We start from the raw sequence: 9,735 nt of genomic DNA on the forward strand, positions 1-9,735 counted from the left end.
TGGCAGTCAGTAAGCACGGCAGATGTAGAACATCACCACAGTTGATTTTTGTGTGACACTCTGCATAATTTGGCAGGCAGAAGGACAAAACACGTGAACAAACTGTGTACCTGAACCTGAGCCTATTAAGTGAATTTCCGTACTTACTGCCTACAAACAATGTTCACCGATAAATTCCATCAATGACCTCCCATAATTTGCATTTAAAAACATGCAGACACATTTTTTCAACATCCTATGAAAATTGGCAATCTGTAACACTGATGATTATTACTGAAGGCGCACTTGAAGATCCGTGGGGAGTGGAGACGTCAGAGGGTGAAGGGGAAACAAGGTGCGGGGTGTCAGGACAGGTCTGCAGGGGTGGGGAACTTCAGGACGGGGTGCGCGGTTCAGAAGGAAAAGCGAAGGGGGCGGTATGGGTCCGGGAAGAGGGGTGTGTCCGGGCGTGTAGTGTCAATACAGGGAACACTTCGGGGAGGTAGGGGATCAGGGGGGGTTGCCTGGGCAGGATTCAGGTGGAGACACTTTAGGGGTGGGAGTGCAAGTAGAGGAGGGAGAACGTGGTCAGTGGGCTGGAGAAGGGAAATATGGTGGTGGTCGGTGGTGGATTAGATAAGGACTGAGGCATAGGAAGGGGCAGTTAGGACGGTACTATGGAGGTCAGGTGTTGTTTGGGGGCGTGTTCCTGGGGGGAAAAGGGCGGAGCGTCTATATGTCCGGGGATGCCGGTGTAGGCGGAGCGGCCGAGACCGGACGGGGGCGGAGCAGCCATTGGCGCCTATGACCTTTCCTCCTCTCCCCTTCCCCCTCCTCACTTCCCACCACCCCCAACAACCCCAGGCACTATCCGGTGCCACCATCTCGGGACCTTTCCTGGTCAGACATAGTGATGGGTTTATGCAGGAGGCCTGAGATCCAGTCGGCGGCCTAGAGTGCACACAGGGCCCAGTACCCTGAGGCACCCCTGTAGCCATGCCACTCGGCCCCTCCCCAGCTGTACAGATGGTTCGTCAGGCCCAAAACGCATCCACGGCCTGGAGTGGGCAGCCGCCGCCAGGGAGCGCGGCGCGGTGGGCCGGGCTCCTCTTTGTCAGTTGGCGGCCTGAGGAAGCCTGTCCGTGCGCGGGGAGTCGATCCACACCGAGCCTAGGACTCTTCCCTCCCCCTACTCCCCTCCAAGCCCCGCCGCCGCCGCTGACTTACCCGTCCGCGGGGTCTGCGCGCCGCTCCCAGTCGCTGCGCCGCCGCTCGCCCGCTGTTTACACTCGCCAGCATTCGGGCGCCATTTCCCGCCGCCGCGCACACACACTGGGAGAGACGGCTCCCGACCCGGGAACCCGGATGCAGCGCGTGCACGTACTCGCGCATCGGGACGCCAGCGGCGCGCACGCTGACCCCGCCCCGTCGCTCGCTGTCGGCCACTCAGCGGCCTTCCCGGTCGTCACGCCCCTCTTCACCCTTCCCGCCAACTTCAAACGGCAGCATCTTTCTTCCCCAGCCTGCGACTTCGACTGACAGCAGGCGGCGATGGGCAGAACTGTCTTCGATGCTTCTCTATCTTAATGGCGGGAGGTAATAAAATTGTTCCGCATCTCATGCGAAGCAATGACTTTTTCCGAAAATGTCAGTGACCTAGTGGGAGGGGCTCTCTCAGTTTGCAGTACGTATTTAAATTATAATTATATATATTGCATTGGAGTAGGCCATCAGTTGGTCGCGGACAACCGTGGCTGTTGTGTCCTAGCTGACGAGACAAGCCAGGGCAGTACGATCATATGCCCATGTAGCAAGCTCCCCCTTTTCACGTATCTGATGAAGCCAAAGGAACAGCAAAGACCGATAACAGTTTGGTACCAGTGGTGTCGCAGGAGTTGCCAGTCAGCGTTAAGCTCAAAGTAGGACTGCCTTAGGGACCCCAGCACCAGATTTTCCCTCGGGGTTTACTCCCGAAGCCTTCCCCATGAGTGAGTATAGCCGCAAGGCAACGGAAGTTGGAGATCAGAGTTTTCCCTCTCCTAGATGAGCTGCCAATGGTTGAGGAGACCCATCTGCCGAAGCGACTGATTTTAAGGCGCCAGTAACCCGCCTTTGCCTCTGCTCCTGTCGGTAGAAACGGTTCCAACGGGATTAGTCGTGCTGACTACCCGTCTTTCCAAATGTACAGAATTACTGTCCGTTAGAAATTTCCCTACCACTGAAACCTGTAGTTACCTAGCTTAATCCAGCTGCCCTTATTAAAGCTTCTTTATACTTCTATGAAGGTTCAAAATTCCTTCCTCATTCCTCCAGCTATAGTCTGGGAATCTGGAATTCCTTGGATGGATCTCATCCAGCCCTAGGGATTTATAATTCCTTGTACATTCCATCTAACACCTCCGCCTCCTTATAATGGCATGTTTCGGATTATCAATGGACTTCTCCTTGAACTCTCTCTACCATATTTTTCGTGGCCATCATAGTGGGCCATATCTCAAATAAAAATGAGTTGGATTTCTAAGAGACAGAGAGCTCAGTAACATGGTGTCACGTCCCTCAATGTCAAGTGAACAAGCGCTGATTAGTGACTTCAGCAAAGGGGGAGGGGATCCACGTGCCCTTGTCTTCATCAGTGGTGCTGAGATTGAGAGCTTCATGTCCCTAGGAGTGAACATCAGCCAGACTGTCCTGGTCCAACCACATAGATGCCATAGTCAAGGAAGCTCATCAACACCTCTTCCCTCAGGAGGCTAAACGATTTGGCATGTCTCAGTTGATCCTGCTGTTTATTGATGCACCACAGAAACTGGAAATTGATTGGTATGGCAGCTGTTCTGTTTGTAGAAACTGCAGATTTGTGGACACAACTGAGCCCAGAACAGGTCCTCTGAAATGATAATTCCAAGGAACTTAAAGTTGCTGACCCTCTTCACCTCTGATCCTCCAATGAGGACTGACTCATGGACCTCCGGTTTCTTCCTCCTGAAGTCAATAATCAGCTCCTTGGTCTTGCTGACATTGAGTTGTTGTTGTTCCTCTCTGTACCTTTTGGTGCATCAGGTGGCAACCTTGCCATTTCTTTAGCGTTTGTCTGTTTCACAAGGTCGAGTAGCTAGCCCGATGTTCAACCCGGCATGGGCGGAACTCGCGCAAGGAGCCGGCCAAATTCCAACCCAGGACCTCTCACTTTGAAGTCCGATGCACCACAGGCACAGATGACATTGAATAAAAGGTTGTTGTGGCACCACTCAGCCAGATTTTCAGTCTCTGTCCTATATGCTGATTTGGTGTCATCAGCAAACTTAAAATATAGCCACACAGTCATAAATGTGAAGTGAATAGAGCAGGTGGATAAGCATACAGCCATCACCTTTGCTGATGAAGGTTGTGTTGCCAATCTGAACTGACGGGTCTGCAAGTGAGAAAATTGAGGTTCCATTTGCACAGGGAGGATTGTAGCTTATTGATTAGCTTTGAGGGGATGATGGTATTGAAAGCTGAGCTACAGTCGATAAAGAGCATCCTGATGTAGGCATCTTTGCTGTCCAAATGTTCCAGCGTTGAGTGAACAGCCAATGAGGTGGTATCTGCTGTATACCTGTTGCTCTGGTAGGCAAGTTGGACTGGTTCCAAATCTCTTCTCAGGCAGTTGACATATTTCATTACCAGCCTCTCTGGACACTTCATCATGAGGCGTAAGTGCCACAGGACAATAGTCATTGAAGCAGGTTACCATGTTCTTAGGCACATAAATGAAGTCTGCTTGAAGCAGGTGGGAACTTCAGACTGTTGAAGTGAGAGGTTAAAGATCTCAGTGAACACTCCAATCAATTGATCAGCATATGTCTTTAGTACTTGGCCAGATACCCCGCCTGGGCCAGATGTTTCTCGTGAGTTCACCCTCCTGAAGGCTGCTCGCATGTCAGCTTCAGAGAACATAGAACATGTTGCTAGGGGTGGTAGTAGAGGCAAATGCAACAGGGGCATTTAAGAGACTCTTTGCTAAGCACACGGATAAAGGAAAAAATGGAGGGCTATGTGAAAGGAAAGGATTAGATTGATCTTAGAGTAGGTAAAAAAGTTTGGTACAATATCATGAGCCAACAGGCCTGTATTGCACGTACTGTTCTATATTCTTTTAGATTATTAGAAATCATAGCCTATATAGATGGCTAGATAATTAGTTTATTTTAATTTTATTGAAATACAGTGTGGAATAGGCCCTTCAAGCCACACCACTGAGCAATCCCCGAGTTAACCTTAGCTTAATCATGGGCCAATTTACATTGCCCAATTAACTTACCAACTGGTACGTCTTTGGACTGTGAGAAGAAAACAGAGCACCCAGAAAAAAACCTATGCATTCCATAGGGAGGATATATATATATATTTTTTTTTTAATTTTATTTTTTTTACAGGTGATGTCGGAATTAACTCCAAACTCTGATGTCCCAAGCTGTAATAGCATTACACTAACTGCTACGCTACCATGGTGCTCAAAATAACATAGGCCTTGATCAGGGATCCCAACTATCCTTCTGGTCTGAAAAAACATTGTTTCTACTACTTTTCTCTTTTTTTCAGTCTTAAGGACATGTTGCACCTCTAGTTATTTAGTCCTTTGCATTTCAATTTTCTAATCTTAATATGGTGTTTAGCCATCGATGCTATATTATCCACACTAAATACTCATTAATGTTTTTTCATTATTTCAAAGAACTTGATCAAAATAGTCAAACATAATTTACTTTAACAGAAGATATTTTCTACATAAACTGCTCACAGCAATTGGCAACCTTTCATGAGGATTTTGTAGAAATGTACTTTGTTAAAAATAAGATCTGTACATCACATCACTGGACTTTTTCAGTTTTATGTTTTATATCCTGTGTTTTTGCCTGTTCTTTCTTGTTGCCATGTGGCGTGATTTGTTAGTTTTTTTTGTGCGAGGGTGGGAATTGGGGTTTGTTGTTCTGCTGTTTGCATGTTTAGTTTTTCTGTGTGTGGGGACGGGTTGATGTTCTTGTTGCCATTTGCATGACTCTCGTGTGGGGTTTTGATCATGTTGCCATTTGGCATGATTTGTTAGTTTTTTGTGCGGGCAGTGTTTGGGGTTTGATGTTCTTGCCGTTTGCACAATTTGATTTGCTACATGGGGGTAATACTGCCATTTGCACAATTAGTTTTTTTGTGTGGGGGGAGTTTGCAGTTTTTCTTTGAACAATTTGCATGGTTTTCTGTTTCGTGACTATCGGGAGAAGATGGTTCTCCGACTTGTATACATCATACATACTTTGATAGTAAATGAACCTTTGGTAACACTTACCAACTGCACTTCATTATTTTCCCAAGTAGCTGAAGAAAACCGAAGGAGACTAAACTGTTGGAAAAATGTTGCTGTTGTGGGAATATTCTAGAGTTCTGAGAAATATTGTCATTCTGCTGCATGTAGTTTAAATATGGAGATTGTTCTTGCGAATGAAATTTGTTGCACTGTTTTCCAGCCAGCTCAACTTTGAGATTATCCCCAATTGCTTCAAGCAGCCCTTGGTAAATTTGAGATTATGAGCAGTTACCTGTCACTAGATGATGTCACACTACTGTTGACAAATGGTTGGGGAAAGCTAGAAATATCAGGGCAAAGGCTTTTTTTTGGGGATATTTTACAAATTTCCTTTTGATTTGTACATAAAGGAAAAATTTTAGGATATTTGTTTTGTTTAATAATCTATACACAATAGAGTGCCTCATCAGAATCTCCCTGTTTTCTGAGCAGAGTTACCCACTCTGGGTTTGTGCATCTCTGGAGGTTTCAGTACACTGTGTCATAGAGCTATACAGCCCTTCCACCCATTTCATACATACCAACCAAGATGTCTATTGAAGCTTGAAACACTTGCCTACGTTTAGTCTATATCCCTTTAACATTTTCTATCTCTTAAATGTCATAATTGTGCCTTCCTCTTGTTCTGGCAGCTGTTTTCCCTCAGGTTCCTACTAAATCTTTCCTCAAACCTTAAATCTATGCCCTCTAGTTTTGGTTCCTCTACCCTAGGTAAAAGACCTGCCATCCAATATTTTCTTGCTATTTAGTCAGTATATTCATCTTCCCAGTGTGCAAGTCCATTGTGAAAAGGCATAACCAAATCAGCTAACTACTAAACAGCTATTTGCCATAAATACACAATACTTTGAGAATTAATTAGAGCAATACAGAACAGATACAGGTCCTTCTTGCAGTGATGGGCAAAAGTGATGGAAGAAAATGTCACGGTCAACAGTACATGACATTCATGGTTTACATTGAGGGATGGACTGCAGAAGTTTTGGAGATTATTAGAACTTCTCAGATTAAAGACAAATGGAAGACTATGATCGTCTACATTGTATGACTCAGAACACGACGATGATGATAGCAGGACTTTTGGCCCAACAACTCCATGCTGTTTGTTGGAAGTTTTCAACAAAATATAAGTGGTATACTATAAGTGATACTTACAGTATCACAATTTTCATTTTGGTATGGTTTACTCAGCTCCTGCCTCAATGTTGAATTTTGGCATATTTCTTCATGATGTACTGTACTTCTTTTCCAGTCTTGCCATTTACAAGGATACACACCATTCAGCCTAGGCAACTCTTGAGGGAGGCTTTAGCACTTTACATTGCATAGGTCAATCAGAAAGTAGCCCAGGAAATGCATCCTACAGCTGGGTGTAGGACATTAACATATCCATTCTGTTCAAAGCACCTTTACAACCTGTTCATTTGTCTCCCTTGCCTCGGTACAATGTAGGAAATTTAAGTACACCAGAGAGGTTCAATTTGAATACCATTGTTTTCTTAAACTGTACTTCCATATTTTTACTTCTATTCCATACTAATCGACATTAACTAGTTCAATTGCTAATTCTCCAAGTTGTAATTTTAAGAAATCATCTCACCATTTATTTAACACCAACTGTGAACTTGACATTTATGTCCTAGCAGTTAGGATCAGAATTTTGTTTATTTTGGTTAAGTTGAGTCCTTTGTGTTTGATAATGGCATGGTTTCAGTTATAAATACATTTCACCCACGAGAAATTACAACTTTCAGTTTCTTTAAAGCACCATTAAATTGAAAGCAGTAAATATAACACTGGCAGATTCAAATATATTCTTAATACTATGTACATAAATTAAATATATACATATAAAACCAAAGCTAAAATGTTCAAGCCCACAGTTAATACCTGGAAAACCCACAGCAGTAAATTAAAACATACAATTTCGAGGAGTTTGTGTTTATTGGCGCTTTGAGATTCTTGATAATGTGATTATGAGAAGAAATATTCCACATCTGTGTTTGCTACAGGCTGTACCAACAAAAAAAAAAGCATTTCGGCTACCTTGCAAAACACACAAAATGACAGAGGAATTCAGCAAGTCAGGCAACATCTATGGAGGAGAATAAACAGTTGATATTTTGGGCTGAGACCCTTCATCAGGACTGTAAAGGAAGGTGGCAAAAACCAAAATAAGGTGGTGGGGGGGGGGGGGGGAAGGAGTACAAGCAGACAGATGATAAGTGAAACCAGACGTGGGGAATGTGGGTGGGTGGGTGGGATGAAGTAAGAAGCTGGGAGGTGATGAGTGCAAGGTCTGAGGAAGAAAGAATCCAATAGGAGTGGACAATGCACCATGGGAGAAAGGGGAGGGGGGGACCAACAGGTGTTGGGCAGGTGAGAAGGGATGAGAGGTTAACTAGAGTGGTAAATGGAAGAAAGAAGGGGGAAGAAATTAGAAAAATTGATGCCTATACTATCAGGCTGGAGGCTGCAAAGGCAGAATGTGAGGTTTTGCTCCTCCAACCTGAATTTGGCCCCATTGGAGCATGATCTCCCAATGGCTATGCATTTCAATTCGACTTCCTATTCCTATACTAACTTGTCTGTCCATGATCTCCATTAACATGTTGATTAATGGAATTAGTGTTAATGATTATTGGTAATAGCATTACAGCACAATGGATCATAGAGCTTTATGACCCTACCTTTCACATTAATCCGGGTCAAAGAAAGCTGCCCAGTGGCAGCTGGTAGAGCCAATGCCTCATAAAACCAGGTTCAATGCTGGCTTTAGATTTCATCTGTGTGGAGTCTGCACATTCTTCCTGTGACTGTGTGGATTTAATCTTGGTGCTCCGGCTTGCACTCATATCCTGAAGGCATACAGGTTAGGAAGTTAATTGGCCAACATAAGTAGAATCTGGGAGGCGTTGAGGAGAATGTGGGAAGAATAGAACATGGGACTGATAGAGGATAAATGGGTGGTTGATGGCCAGTGTGGAATCAATGGGCTGTTTCTCTCTCTCTGCCACTAAATCTTCACCCACAAATGGAACTGACTTTATAAATAAACCAGTTATCTTTAATTAGAAATTGAACTAAAAAGTGACAAAACATACTTCATGTTTCACAGTTTGAACATTTGGAAATTTAGCAAGTTTATAAGCCCATAATCCTTTTTTTAATTAGTTTTTTTATGCATTTTCTACATTGCTACAGATAAAAAAACCAAATCAAAATGAAGAAAATTAATACAGTGCAAAAATAAACATACAATAATACAAAAAAGATAATTGAGAAAGCACCCGAATTGAAGACATATAGAATTGGTACCCTCCCCAACCCCCACAACAAAAAAAAAACTCCGTATCAACCACAACACAATATAGAGAATATAAATCAGGACATTCAAACCCCCAAAACTGTAAATACACTTAAAAACAGAAGATAATAATGCCTACTACCAAAAAAAAACAGCTGAAAGCAAGGGACCGAAAAAAACACCTTAATTAAGAGGAAGGTTATGAAAGTACTCAATAAAAGGTCCCCAGACCTTATGGAACTTTATATCCGAATTAAGAATTGAATAATGAATTTTTTCAAGGTCTAAGCAGGACATAACCCATAATCCTTGAAGTGTTTTTGTTGAGGTGCACATTAATAAAACTGGTTCACTTTCTAAAAGTTTAATTGGTTAAATTTCAAGGACAATTTTGATCAAAAAGCAAAAGTAGGTATTGGAAACTGTCTAGAGTTTTAGATTGATGCTCTTTTTCATAAGTTTCTCATGAATCATCTTGAGATATTAAACTTTCTATCCCCTTGAACTGCTACGTGATTACACTACTTTATATTTCAATTACAAGGATAGCATTCCTCATCATGAAGTTAACCTGGCCAAGCGGGTTCCTTGTTCCCTTTGGAAATGATCAAGTGGTTCAATTTAAGTGATTAAAGGTCACGGAAAAGCTTCACCTTATAAGTTGCAGAATCAGCATATATTTCAGCCCTTTTTTTTTTAATGTGTTCAGAACCTTTTCAAACAATATTGCCAGAGAATACAGTGTGCACTTGTGCTTCCATGTCAGTCATTAGAGTTCTTCCCATTCCAACATACAAACAGTTGAAGCTGAATCACCATTATCTCAGGCCAACTCATTTTTATTAAATACTCAGCTGGCTTCCCATAGTTATTTCAAAAACTTCTGGTAAATTCTTACTGCAAAGTTCAAGATAAATTTATTATCAGAGTATATGTATGTCACACTATATAACCTTGAGGTTCTATTTTTGCAAAAATTAGCAGTATAACAAAAATACTATAAAATCAATAAAACTATACACAAGGATTGACAAGCAACCAATGTGAAAAGACAGTGTACAAATACAAAAGAAAAATAAACAAACAAATTGTGTAGAAGAGTCCT

The 9,735-nt window shown here is 42.9% G+C and overlaps 1 protein-coding gene across 5 annotated transcripts in view; it reads right to left on the reverse strand.

Annotated features, from left to right (window-relative positions):
• The window catches only part of LOC140718658 (CTD small phosphatase-like protein 2), a 72,061-nt gene extending 70,721 nt beyond the window's left edge, over positions 1 to 1,340 (reverse strand). For all 5 annotated transcript variants that reach the window (XM_073032686.1, XM_073032680.1, XM_073032684.1 and 2 more), the window contains exon 1: positions 1,207 to 1,340. The gene's annotated coding sequence lies outside the window, so the exon portion shown is untranslated. The remainder of the gene's footprint in view (positions 1 to 1,206) is intronic.
• Positions 1,341 to 9,735: the final 8,395 nt, after the last annotated feature.

This window comes from Hemitrygon akajei, chromosome 30 (assembly GCF_048418815.1).
Source record: "Hemitrygon akajei chromosome 30, sHemAka1.3, whole genome shotgun sequence".
Classification (NCBI taxonomy): domain Eukaryota; kingdom Metazoa; phylum Chordata; class Chondrichthyes; order Myliobatiformes; family Dasyatidae; genus Hemitrygon; species Hemitrygon akajei.